Here is a 15061-nt window from a genome sequence, read left to right on the forward strand (position 1 = left end):
ACCTCTTAACCTAATTCATATTCTCCATCTCAGAGCCTTCAATCCTTCTCCCTCTCTACCTTCTTCTATCCCACAATCCACACATATAATTATCCATCTTCCATTGGAGCGGAGCTCTGCAGATCCAGGCAAGAGAAGACTGGATATTGAAGATTCAACCTTGGGTTTTATCTATTTCTTTCATGTCTCGTACTTTATTTGTAGTTTTTACGTGTCTATGAGTAAAACATCTGTTGTGGTTTTTTTTTGGTGAAGATATTAAATTGATTTTCCTTGTTAGCTCTTGCAGTTATTTGATTTATCCTTATGCCTTCTATATTCAATTGATTAGCTACCCCTTGAATACATGTTAGAGTTGATTAGAGTACTCGGAGACGAAATAGTTGACTTGGAAAAAGGGATAATTCACACTTTAATCAATAGAACTCGGGAGAGTTGAGGTTTCATGTGAGGTCATTGGTCTTACAATCTTTTAGGAGTTAGGTCTAAGAATTAGAAGGGGACTTCAATTATTACACCTAATCTACGGATTTCTCACCTCGGGAGGGGGTTTAATCTAGTTAAGTGGCCGACTTAATAAATCTAGAGACCGTAATTCAAGGAAGCCAATTGTGTTTTGAATCCTAAAATTCCACTTTCTTACGCCTGTTTTGTATCATATGTTTTTATGCTTTCTTTCTTTTATTTGTTTATTTATTTTATGTCTAGTTTATAAAATCAAACCAAAAAAATTTGTTTCTCTAGATAGTATGTGATGCTTAGTATATGGTACTCAGCTGCAATCTTATTCCCTGTGTTCGATATCCCGGTACTGACCTTTAGCTATACTAGATCTACCATGTATGCTTGCAGGTATTTTTAGTGCTAATAAATAGTGCATCATACTCCATCTGTCCCATTGAAGATGACTTCACTTTCCTTTTTGGTTTGTCCCACTCAAGATGACTCATTACCAAAAATCGAAACATATTTATCCCTACTTTATTCCTTCTCTCTTAGTTTACTCTCTCTACTTAACACACAAAATAAAGTTGCATAAAATCATGTGCTGCCCAAGTAAGGGGTTATTTTCCTTGGGACGGAGATCAACAATAATGCTGAACTACTATTGTACTCCCTCCGTCTCACAAGAATATGTACTATTTTTCTTTTTAGTCCGTCCCACAAGAATATGCACTTTTCAATTTTAGAACTCTTTCTCTCTAATGAGGTAAGACTCATTTCCCACTAACAATACTTTAATTACTTTTTTTCTCTATATCTTTCTTACTTTACCAATTTTGCATTAAAATCCGTGTCGAACCAAAATGCATATTTGTTTTGGATGGAGATGACAAACTCATAGTTTAGGATGGTTTTAGAGGTCCTTAACCCATGTTTTTGTTGAATTATGGTGTTTATAATAGGTTTTCACCCATATAGTCGTTGATTAGATGAAATAATGAGTTTGTTGGAGTTTTGAAGTAAAAACAGGTTAAAACGGAGCAAATGGCTGATTCCAGAGACTTCGCCCGATCGAGCGTTTTTCATCTGAAGAAACACCCGATCGGGCGTTTTGAAGTGAAGTGAATTCCAGAGGGAAAACCCGCTCGAGCTTTTCGCATCTGACAAAAAGCCCGATCGGGTGTTTTAGGCTGATATCGCGATACTTCCGGATTGCCCGGTCGGGCGTTCATCATCTTGCAAATCGCGCGATCGGGCGTTTTACGCAGATACCCATTTTTGCCCATTTTTCACTCCGAGTATAAAATGGCTCTCAGATTATCGAACCCTAACTTCCCCCAATGCAAAATTGAGAGAGAAATCGAGAGATTCAAGAGGATTGAAGCCAAGGAGGCTTCCAACTTCAAGAGATTGAAGAAGAAGATTCTCCCCAACATCAAGTCCACCTTAGGGAGTTCTATTTTCCATTTCTACTATGTTTTCCTTTGTTGTTCTTGTATTTACTTTTGTTTTAGCTTCCACTATGAGTAGCTAAGTCTTTATTAGGGATGTTGGTGAAGTTTTTATGAAATCCATGGGTTAAACCTTGATTTATGCTTATCTATCTCTTTTGTGGTGGTTTTTTTGGTTATTGGGCTTTTTCATTGTCTAATTGTTTAGCTACCAATTGGATATGTTTTGATCTAATTATTGTCATTGTGAGATGCTTGATTAGATTGTTAAATAATCAACAACTCCATGCGTTTTATGTTATCGAGAGATGCATAGCTAGAGAGAGGGCTTGGGTCCATAGGTTTTAGGAGTCGGTCTTGAAGTGTAGGGAGGAGACTCTGATATTAGAGGCCGATCAACGCGTTAGATGCACCCGAGAGGGAGTCTAACCAATTAACCCGACTTTCCTTGCCACACATGAGACCCAATAGATGAGCATGATCCCCAGGTGAATACCCGTGATCCATACCAACGGATCCATATCCCTAACTTCCCAATTTGTGTGAAAATTACCTTTTATTTGCTTTACTTTCCTAATATGCTCTTATTTGCTTGTTCTTTGTTCTTATCCCGTAGCTCGTAGTTTAATATAAACCAAAAACTCCTTTTATTAGTCTAGATAGTATTCAAAGTTGAATTGTAGTACTCAAGCCGGCACTTAGTCTTCGAGGATCGATAATTTCAACTTGTCACGTGCTACACACGCCATATACTTGAGGGTGACATATTGATTACAAATTTAGCATGAGTCCGGAGAGAGTATTCCATAGATACTACTCCCTCCGTCCCGGCTAAGATGACACATTCCTTAGCCGGCACGGGGTTTTAGGAGTAATTGGTTAATGTGTTTAATTGGAGAGAGAAAAGATAGGTGGAAGTATTAAAATAGAGAGTGAAAGAAAGGTGAATATTTTAATAGGGGTGAGAAAAAGTGGTTGAGTGTATTAATTGGAGAGAGAAAGTTTCCAAAAAAGGAAATGTGTCATCTTGGTTGGGACAAACTAAAAAGGAAAACGTGTCATCTTAAGCGGGACGGAGGGAGTACTAAATTTTATATGCCTGCCATTACATATTTTCTGTTTTTATGTTTATCATTAAATGTTTATTTTTTATATATAGACTTTGTATTCCACTGAAGCATATTACTCATATAGTATTATAAACCTAATATATAAAAGAGATATTGACATCTAATATCATAAAACTTTCAAAAAGTTGGGTTTTTCCTATGAGCTTTAAAATTGACAAATAATATCACGAACTTTACCCCGGGTTTTTTTTCCCCCACGAATGAAAAAATTCCCACAAATAATATTATGATACGGATTTTTTTTCGTAATTTCTCGACAACAATTTTGAGAGCTTCAATTTTTTCAATCTTTGAAGATAGTTTTTCTTGAAGCATGTGACATCCGTGACTCAAATCATATATCATATTGCATAATTATTTATTATAATTACATGATATATATTTTTATTAGAATTATAAACATTGAGTGGGTTGCAATATAATATGGTGCTTAGAAATATGCTTTCATGATATTAGCAATTATTTATCACATAATTACATGTAATTGAGTTTAAAACTATAAATAATTGAATTATGTATTATGCATTTATGTACATGTACGTGTTAGATTAGGAGTGCTTTTCTAATTACTAAGCTATACACATAATATTTATTTAAGTCACATGCACATGTCTATTTATGTATACGTAAAGACGTGTAGTTCCAATCAACTAAATTGCAATTTTATATTATATTTATTACAAGCTTATATTATAATGTCTTAGTTGATACATGTAGGAATTTTGGAGTTAGCATAAGTTAAAGAAAATGAATAGGTGTAAATATTATTCTTGTAACCGACTATAAATCTCTATATATAGGCCTTGTATTGTTTATTAAAAGAATAATAAGAAACGAGAAGTTGGAGCGGAGAGGAAGAAAAAAAGGTCCGAAGAAAGAAAGGATCAAGGTCGAACAGGAAGAGGAGTAAGGGGTTCGGTTATAATACTTACAATAATCAGGTGTGTATAAATCACATTTTTAATTTTACATATATTATGTGATTAATTGCTATGTGTTAAATTGGAGTGAATATTTGAACTATATGATATGAGCCTGAAATGATTATATGTTATTTGATATTGATGGTGTAATATGATGTGGGTATGTGATTGATGCAATGGATATGTCAGTGGTGCAATTGATATATTTTATATGGAATTAGAAGTACTTGAATAATTGGATTAAAGAGGATATGAGACAGTCTTGCTCTGGGTTCTACGGGTCATATTCAATGATAATGGACCTACGGGTCAAAGAAAATGTGCAAAGAGAGGCCTTCATGCAAAGGTCAAAATGCAAAGAGGGGCCTTCGTGAAGGTCAAATAAATAAAAAGGACTTTTGGGTCGTATACATGAAAATCCCGGACAGAGACCAGACTTAATCTGTCACAGAATAATAAAAAGAAGAGAGACATATGCATGTGAATATTAAATTGTTTATGATATTTATTACTTCTGGTGATATATGTTGGTGAATGATTGTGTTTGATTTTTGTATATGGAATTAGAGGTAAGGTTTATATACACTGAGTTATGGTTCATATAAACCACTAATATTTTTCAGGAATAAGATATTAGTGAAGTTTTGGTTGACGTGAGTCGTAGGAACTGCACATGTTATCAGATTCGGCGGCTGACGCATTTTGGCAACCTTCTCATCCTCATCATTTTTGCATGTAGATAAATGAATAATATATAGAGTTGTGAGAGGGTCCCACTGATTTTCAGAATATTTTGAAATATGTAGATTATATAATATGCGCGCTTTATGTATTTGAAGTGTGGTTATTATTTTAAAATTTGAATTTATTTATAGTAGTGCATAGAGTTGAGGTGTGACAGTTTAGGTGGTATCAGAGCGGAGATAGAATCCCGCCGGGCATGACATTTATAAATATCATACATATTAATTATAAGTTGCTCATGCATTTGAATTATCATGAACATTTGTCACCGAGGAGAGAAGGGTTAGCCGCCCTACATTGTCCATTAATTATATTGAGATTTTTGGTACATGGACCAATAATGAGGTAAAGAGGTAGAAATTTTAAAGAGCAAAGAAAAGCAGAAGTTGTTGATTTTATGGGACTAGTCTGACTGAGGCTGTGATATAGATAAAAGTGATAGAACTAGTGTTCAATCAGATGAGTTATATGTCAGAAGAAGGTTTTGATTATAGGATATCTCTTCTTTGAAGCAATACTTACTCTTGGTGGGAAACAGTCCCACAAGCTATAATTCAATCGTCGGTATTCAGTTCAGACGATTTTTCTAGAGAACTAAATGCTAAATTTATGCAAAGAAGTGTATTGTGATAAGAAGAAGAGAAGGTTTTGTCTTTAATAAAGGAATTATGTTTGTTGATTATGAGCTGTCATTATTTCAGTATACACGGTTTATCTAGACTGCGTGGTGCGAGTTAATTCAATTGAGCTGCCAGCAGATATTGATTCTCTTGTTCATACACAAGTTTTGATATTATTATGGGTATAGATTGGTTTTCACTTCATTGAATCATGGTAGCTTGTCAAGTAAAAGAAATGGTAATATAATCATCGAGACGGGATCGAGTGATATTTTACGGTAATGAATATATTATTCCAGGTTTTCTTATATTATCTAGATCGGCTTTTTGAGTTATTGGAAGTGCAGATTTATCTGGGTTTTCACCTTGTCAGGAGACATATTTCTCATTGAGCACTGCATTTATTTTAATTTCTACTTATCAACCGTCTTCATTAGAGTTTCAAGAATTTAAGAATCAGTTACAAGAGTTGATTGGTAGGAGATTTATATGACTAGTGTTTCATCTTGAAAAACTTGTGGAAAATTTCATGATATTAGATGTCAATATCCCTATATAAAAATAGATTTTACATTCACTCTTTTTTTAAAAAAAATTATATTTTTCTCCCAAACTTTCATCAGTTTCTTAAATTTGTATATATTGTTCATTTTGGCTGTTGCTAATAGTTTTATGCAATAAAGGGAAGTGTTTTAACTACTTTTAATAAACTTAACTTTGAATCGTTAGTAACATAATCATTTAAATTGAAATATATTTTTAGAAACAATTTTTTAAATGTTAGTATCTTCTCTGATTTCATGATTATTAATTCAGAAATTTTCCATAATAAAAAATAAAGTAAGCATGTTTAATTTTTTTATGAATAAATGAAAATAAAAGGACGTGCGGCGGATGCGCTCCTATAGTGAATGGTCTTAATCATAGAATTTTCCGTCAGGACTGATGTTTTGTTAATAAAAGGACGTGCGGCGGATGCGCTCCTATAGTGAATGGTCTTAATCATAGAATTTTCCGTCAGGACTGATGTTTTGTTAATAAAAGGACGTGCGGCGGATGCGCTCCTATAGTGAATGGTCTTTTACTACGCTCCACTACAAACTTATCATCAAATAAAGTAATACTCCCTCTATCTTCACATGAGTGAACAAAACTTTTCGGCACGAGACTTAAGAGAATGATGTTTTGTTAATAAAGTAAGAGAATTAATAAAGTAGAGAGAAAAATACCAAAAAAAAGGAAATGACTCACTTATCTTGAAAAGTCTGAAAAAAAAATGTGAATCGTATTTGTGCAATATATCAGTTGTATTTTTCATTACAAACCATAATCTAATTATTACTTCCTTTGTCCTTTGTTCGTGAAAAATATGCATATATTTTTTTTAATTCATTCTTAAAAAATATGTATATTTTAATTTTGGAAACTCTCTTCTCTTAAAAAAACTTTCTCTATCTAGATCTCTGTTATTTTACCAATTATGTATTAAAACTAGTACCGAATACAAAGTATATACCTTTGGTGACGGATGAAGTATTAATATTACATAAATAATACTCCATCAGTCCCAAGTTATTTGAATCGTATTTCTTTTTGGGTTGACCCAAGTTACTTTAGTCATTTCTCTTTTTGGCTAAAAACAAAATATCTAATCACACCTACTGTATTATTTCTTTTATTTTACTTTCTCTCTTACTTTATTCTCCATTCTACTTTATTTAACTTATTAAACATAATGTCAAAAAGAAACACTACAAGTAACGTGAGACAAAGGGAATAGGAACAAGTAGATACAGGCCGCATGCGTATGCGACAATAATGTGCCAGCCACTGGTAGGAACAAGGCAATGGAATGTATTTTTCAATGACTCAAAAGTCACTGGTTGATTGGTTCCACATTTGCTGTCTCCTTCTACCACTTGTAGTGTACCACACAACAAGAGAGACTAAAGATATTTTTAATCTTAAACCATATAATAAAGGCCTCCCATCTTATTTAATATAGAAAGATAAGCACATATATTCCAACCATGTGACTTGGTCAATTATGCGAAAATTGCGCCCAACTATATATGGTCAGAATACATACGACATTTATTACTAAGCCAACAACCAACTTGTCTCCCCAGTCGACTTCTCACAGTTTAAAATTCGTAAGCAAGAAGAGGCATCTAAATAATTAAGCAAATAGCATCAACGAAGGCCCAATTGTGTACATGTGAAATGGGCGAAAGATTTAAAGCCCAAAAGCAATTATGTTTGTTTCTATAAAGGCTTCTTCGGAGTAGTTTTCAGCTAAATAAAAAGTTCCCTCTTCATTGTCTTAGTGGCCCAATTTAACATTCTGGATATTGTTTTTACTGCATGAAGTTACATTTAGAGTTGTTTTCTCCTCCTATATTGGGTATTAATACATGATTATCTAGAAATTGGAATTTTGATTGGAGTTGGATTCCTGTATATTCATGAGACTATAACAATAAAAATTACAATAGTATTGCATTAATGTTCTTAATATAAATGAAAAGTTTGATACGACGTCGAATCAAAGCACACCACTCACTGTCCAGATATATACCCACGATTAGGATAACGTCTAGTATTAGGGCTGGCAAATCGTGCGGATTGGGTCGTTATCGGGTCAACCCGATAACGACCCAACCCAATAAGGCCAAACCCGAATCCAACTTGTTAAAGAAATCCCAAACCCGAACTCGAACTCAACCCGTCACCTTCAAACCCGGACACGACCCAAACATGATAACGACACGAATCACTTTAGGTTGACCTGACACGATAACAACACGATATCGACCTGGACACGATAACAACACGATATCGACCTGAACACGATGCCGACACGAACCACTTTGGGTTGACCCAACACGATAACAACACGACAACAACCTAAGCACGATAACAACACGTTACAGATTGCTTCAAAAAATGATCAAGACTTTAAAAAGCCATATAACATGAAGATGTTCCATTTTAAACAGAAAAACTCCAATACAATCCAAAAAAACCCAACAAAATACATAACTTTTGTTCCAAATCCTCCAGGTTTCCAGCGATGATGAGCGGCGGCGATTTCACTTTCAGAGGTAGGAAATAGAAATATAGAAGTAGGAAATTTGGAAATGGGATGAGTGACGGGGGCTGTTTGGCACTTCGGCTATTCCACAATCCATATTCTAATTTGAGAATTTCTAACCATAATCTAATTATTTATTATTTTATTACCCTAAGTGACTATGTCTAATAATATAAAAAATAAAAGTGTAGTGAACATGCTTTCGCCTGAATTCCAAAACAAAAAATGCTTATATAATTTTAATAAAAATATTTAATTATATTTAGAAAAATATTTTACATCATATTTTTTCTAGTTTTTAAAAAATATTAAAACAAGTTAAAAGAACTAAAGAAGTAAAAAGAACAAAACAAAAAGAGTGAAAATACTAATAATTAAATTAAATTTATCAAATCAAAATAAAAAAAACATAATAGTAATAAATTATATTATAAAATTATTTGTTGATTAGTTTTGCTAGTACATAATATCTGAATTAACATTTTGTATCTATAAGTATAAATTTATTTTTCATAAATTTATTCAAATTATCCATTTATTCTAAACACTAATTGATTTAGTACTATTTTTCATTTGGATCTCTCACGTACATTGTTTTTTATTTCATTTCTTTCGACTACTTTAATTTTTGTAATTTGAAATATAATTTGAAGCTTGTAATTTCAAATATTTTCTATATATTATAATGAAGGGGTTGGCAGCGGAAGAGCATGCATAAATCAATTACATAATAATTAGATCTATTTAGCGGATTATTTAGACAAAATCTATTCGCGTAATTATCTCACGTATCATGCTGATAACTCAAATAATAACATGCTTTAAATTAATCGAAACCTAAAACATGCTGTTCTAAAGTTTAGCCATTATACCTTAATGATTCTCCAAAGAATCGAAGATAGCTAGCGCCTTCTCCACGTGAAGATCTTCAGTACAAAACCACAGATCTTCTGACTGGTTCCCGGACTGTGAACTGATATCAGGGTGGGCTGATCTCACCAGTGCACTAGGACTCAAATAGAGAAGATAGAAATCCTTTCCCCGGAAGGAGAAGAATTCGACCACTCCTTGTACTAAAGGGGGGGGGGGGGGGCGAAAATTTTGAAGAAAATAATGTGTATTTTCTGTCTCCTCTATTCTCCTATTTATAATAAGTCACATATTGGGCCCAGACAGGGATCTATGGAAGGCTTTGGATATGGGCTCCTCCAATTAGCTTTTTACTAATTAAATTAAACCCAAATTTAATATAAGCTTAGAATTGGAATATTACGAGCAGCCACTACAGAAGTAATACTGCACTCCCCATCCAAATCCGAAATTACAAGTACTTCGGGTTTCCAAAAATAATATTTATTTCCCGCGCTTAAGATAGAAACATCCATTAATTAATCATTGTCTGCTATGGACTTAATTAATTAATATCTTATTTATTCCAAGAGAGGACTCAGCAAGAAAATCTCATTTATTATTCATAGAGTGATTAAACTCCAACTAGCTAGGTTCCGAATAATAAAACCTTATTTCAAGCTTCTCTTGAGGATGTTATCAAACGAGACTCACCTCTTGCACGATTCAATATAATAGCAATCCTAGCACCGCTAGATATTAATCACCACTACCCAATATACCAGGTTTATTGGGTTGCGAAAAACCCGCACCATTTGGTAAGTCAAAGTAGTGCATAATCAATACCGTATGCTCAATGCTAACGTACATTGATTAAGAAATAATATACGAGACCTCGTCTTTCAGTAGATAGCATAAAGACTGTCTCGCTGTTAGATCCTTTCAGTGCTATACCACACCAACGTCATCTTATTTCAGTAAGGCTTAGAAATAATCGGACTGACATTGCAACCTTTCACGGTAGGTAGTCTAAGCCTATCTAGGTTGTGAAATTATTCTTTTTCTTTGTTTAGAACTGACCGTGTTACCTTAAAGTGAACGACGCCCACAACCGGTCTACTAAAACAAAGACTTAGACTTTGTTAAGTTCTTATACATTTAAACATGTAATAAACATCCATTAAATGTAAAACATAACAACATTATAACAAAAATAATCTGTTTATTCCTTTGGAAAATAAAATAAGAGTTTCAACAGTATTCAATCACTCGAAAGGTGATTTCTAGTATACAAACTCTAACAATCTCCCACTTATACTCAAAACAGCTTTCGAGTATACAAAAAAATGTGCACTACGTCTAATTCTCCCACTTATACTGAAAGCGAGTTGAGGTCTCGAGCGAGTCGAACTCCCATTCCTTCTACATGGCGCTCGAACGGTTTGACCGCCAAAGCCTTAGTAAAAGGATCTGCCAGGTTGTTCTCTGACGTGATCTTGACCACTTCTATGTCTCCTCTCTGCACTATATCTCTGATGATATGATACTTCCTTTCAATGTGTTTGCTCGCTTTGTGAGCTCTTGGTTCCTTCGAATTAGCCACAGCACCAGAATTGTCACAATAAATGGTGATGCTCTTGGGCAGATTCGTAACCACACCTAAGTCCATAAGGAAGTTCTTGAGCCATACAGCCTCTTTTGCAGCCTCCGAAGCGGCCACATATTCGGCTTCCATGGTAGAGTCTGCAATGCATTTCTGCTTTACACTCTTCCAAATTACGGCTCCACCTCCTAAGGTAAACACACAACCAGAAGTAGATTTTCTCGAGTCTTGATCAGCTTGAAAGTCTGAATCAGTATACCCTATAGGACATAGCTCGCCTGCTTTGTAAACTAGAACATAGTCCTTAGTCCGTTTAAGGTACTTGAGTATGTTCTTTACTGCAGTCCAATGTCCTTGGCCCGGGTTCGATTGATATCTTGCTACCATGCCAACAGCAAAGCAGATATCAGGTCTTGTACAAAGCATAGCATACATGAGACTACCAACTGCCGAAGCGTATGGTATCCTTCTCATCTCAGCTATCTCAGTCGTTGTCTTAGGAGACATCTCTTGAGATAAGTGAATGCCATGTCTAAAAGGTAAGAAACCTTTCTTGGCATCTTGCATGCTAAATCTGCTAAGTACAGTGTCGATGTAGGGTTCTTGGGATAAGCACAACATCCTTTTCTCGCGATCCCTAAGGACCTTGATACCTAGGATGTGCCCCGCATCTCCCATATCCTTCATCTCGAACTGGTTTGACAACCAGGTTCGTACTGATGACAACATCTTTTTATTGTTTCCAATTAGAAGAATGTCATCTACATATAAAACTAAGAACACCACATTCCCTTTTTCTACCTTCTTGTACACGCAGCTCTCGTTAGGGCATTTATCGAATCCAAACTTATGAACAGTTTGATCGAAGCACTGATTCCATGATCTAGATGCTTGCTTGAGTCCATAAATGGCTCTCTTAAGCTTCCAAACCATGTGCTCTTTGCCCTTAACGGCATAACCCTCGGGTTGTTCCATGTAGATGGTCTCCTCAAGACTACCGTTCAAGAACGCAGTCTTTACGTCCATCTGCCATACATCCCAATCCATGTAAGCTGCTATAGACAATAGAATCCAGATCGATTTGAGCATGGCCACTGGGGAGAAGGTCTCGTCGTAATCGACACCTTCCTTTTGGGTGTACCCCTTAGCCACTAGTCTTGCTTTAAAGACTTTAACTCGTCCATCGGGTCCACGTTTACGCTTGTATATCCACTTGCTCCCAATGGCAGTACAGCCTTCGGGTAGGACGGACAAATCGTAGACGTCTTTGTCTATCATTGATTGTAGTTCCGAATCCATTGCTTTTATCCATTCGCAATGATCGACATCCGCCTGCGCCTCTGCAAAGTTCTAGGGATCTAGTACATTGCTGTCCGAGGAGTGATCCATAGATTCTCCCAAACCAATGTACCTTTCGGGCTCATGAGAGACCCTCCCACTGCGGCGCGGCACTATAACATTAGGTGTAGAAGTTGAAGGTTCGGGAATTGGTTGTACTAAGGGTACTAGTTCTTGGTTAATGGAACTTGTGACTGAAGTAAGCTCTTCAAGAGCTATCTCACTGTTGGGTTTATGATTCATAACAAAGTCTTCCTCTAAGAATGTCGCGTGAGTACTCACAATGACTTTCTTGTCTCGGAGACTATAGAATTCATAAGCTTTCAAACCTTTGGGGTACCCTATAAACAAACATACCTCTGTCCTTGAGCCCAGCTTAGTTGGATCCTTTTCCAAAACACGGGCTGGACACCCCCATATCTTGAGATGTTCTAGATTGGGCTTGCGCCCAGTCCACAACTCATATGGAGTGGCAGGAACAGATTTTGATGGTAAATTGTCTATAATATGACTTGCCGAAAGCAAGGCATGTCCCCAAAACGAAATGGGCAGTCGTGCATAACTCATCATCGATCGGACCATGTTTAACAAGGTCCTATTCCTTCTTTCAGCCACGCCATTCTGCTGGGGTGTGCCTGGCGCAGTCGTTTGGGATTCAATTCCCTCTACTGATAAGTAGTCCAAAAACTCGGCACTGAGGTATTCGCCTCCACGATCAGATCGCAGGCTCTTGATACGTTTTCCATGATGCGTCTCCGCATAAGCCTTAAACTCCTTGAACTTGTCAAAAGCTTCAGACTTAAAGCGCATCAAATAAACATATCCGACTTTCGAGTAATCATCAATAAAAGTGATGAAATAGCGAAAGCCGCCTCTTGCCTCGGTTGACATTGGTCCACACACATCAGTATGAACGAGTTCTAGTGCTTCCTTGGCCCTATTTCCTTTTACCCTAAAAGGTCTCTTAGTCATCTTGCCTTCCAAGCAGGATTCACACGTAGATAGAGACTCTGTGTCTAGACCTCTTAAAAGGTCTTGGTCCACAAGAGTTTGAATCCTTCTTTGGTTGGCATGACCAAGTCTTAGGTGCCATAAGTACGTTTCGTTCATTGAACTTGAAGGTTGTTTCTTTTCTTTGAAACTTTCGATGCATTATTGAGTTCTAATTTGCGATTATTAAATTGTGTAGATATGATTGTGTACAGATTGTTTTCCATGATACCACGACAAATATAAGAACCATCTTTCTTAATAACACAACTGTCATTGAAAGAAATCGAATATCCATCGTTAACTAATTTAGAAACTGAAATTAAATTTCTTCTAAAAGAAGGTATCAACAAAACATTCTTCAAAACCAAAAATCTATCACTACTAAAACGCAAATAAACGTCTCCCACTGCAACGGCCGCCACTTTAGTAGCGTCGCCCAGCTGGACTTCGATTTCTCCATCATATAGCCGTCTTGTCACCTGCATTAAGTCAGGATCAAAACAAATATGATCAGTAGCTCCAGTGTCAATGACCTAAGTATGAGATGAAGTCGAAGCTAAACAAGATTCAACAACTAGAGCTTGGTGCATACCTGTAGCCTTGCCCTTTTTAGGGCAGTCTGGCTTCCAATGCCCCTTCTCTCCACACTTGAAACACTTTCCGGTTTGCTTCTTTCCCGACCTCCTCTTTTTCTTTCCCTTAGCCTCCTTAGGTGCGACCTGGTTCGTCACTTTCTTCTTTCCTGCGCTAGGCCTAGGGCCAGAGGAACGATGTGACGTACTAACCATCGCAGCCTTAGCCTGGTTCATGAGATCCTCCGCCGACTGAAGTTCAGTCAACAGCTCAGCCAAGGTGTAATTCCTTTTGTTCATCTCAAAGTTGAGCTTGAACTGTTGGAAGCTAGGGGGCAGACTCTGAAGGATGATTGTAACTTGGGACTCGGCATCAATGACGCCTCCCAAAACCTCAATTTGATTGAGATGGCTCATCATCTCGAGGACATGATCCCTCACAGACGAGCCTTCCTTCATGGTCTTGCACATGATACTCCGAAAGGCCTGAGACTTGGCCGTTCGATTCTGAGTACCAAAGAGATTCGTGAGATTTTCATAATCTCGGTGGCAGTCGCCATGGCGGCATGCTGATGTCTAAGCACTGTTGACATGGAGGCCAACATATAACACTTAGCCATCTCATTCGCCTTATGCCACCGTCTATGGGAATCCCGCACTGCCTGCGCGGCGTTAGCCGCCGGCACAGGTGGTCGAGGTGTTGTGAGCACAAACTTGTACTCATCAGCCGTGAGAACGATGTCCAAATTTTGTTTCCATTCTATGTAATTTTGGCCCTCGAGTTTGTTTTCTTTAAGAATTGCAGAAAGAGGATTGAGTGACATGTTGACGATTTAGTTTGCACTGCAAAACATAATATTTACTATTTGTTATAAACTTATGTGATGAAATTGAGTAGATTAACCATAAAACTTTTCAAATTCTCACAACTGTAAAATTAAAATTTTGTACCCTCAAGCAGAGGTAAATACTCATTAAAATTTTAACATTTTTACTGGTCACAACACCGACGAATAGTCCAGAGACCGCAGCACGGCATGGCCGCCAAATGTTGCCTAAGCACGACCATCAGATTTAGCATTACAGAATCTCGTTTCTACAACACACTCCCATAACAATGCTCATGCGTTGATAACAAGACCAAGCTATCTCATAAATTCTGTCTGAACTTCTGAAACTTGTAATTTCTTAGGATTATTGTCCCCACAGCATGGGTGGCGATAATATTGGAAATCACTTTCTAGTTCATACTATTTATATTTGAGAAGTCCACCTATATGAACTTGCTATTTCTTAGGAT

The 15061-nt window shown here is 36.5% G+C and overlaps 1 long non-coding RNA gene across 1 annotated transcript; it reads left to right on the plus strand.

Annotated features, from left to right (window-relative positions):
- The first annotated feature begins 3782 nt into the window (after nt 1–3782).
- LOC148933941 (uncharacterized) lies at nt 3783–5359 on the plus strand. The gene is made up of 2 exons (XR_016135582.1): nt 3783–3966; nt 4572–5359. It is a non-coding gene; the product is annotated as an uncharacterized LOC148933941 (long non-coding RNA).
- The last annotated feature ends 9702 nt before the right edge of the window (nt 5360–15061 follow it).

The sequence above is a fragment of the Salvia hispanica genome, chromosome 1 (genome assembly GCF_029641045.1).
Source record: "Salvia hispanica isolate PSC_SH4W2 chromosome 1, Shi_PSC_v1, whole genome shotgun sequence".
NCBI classification, from domain to species: Eukaryota; Viridiplantae; Streptophyta; class Magnoliopsida; order Lamiales; family Lamiaceae; genus Salvia; species Salvia hispanica.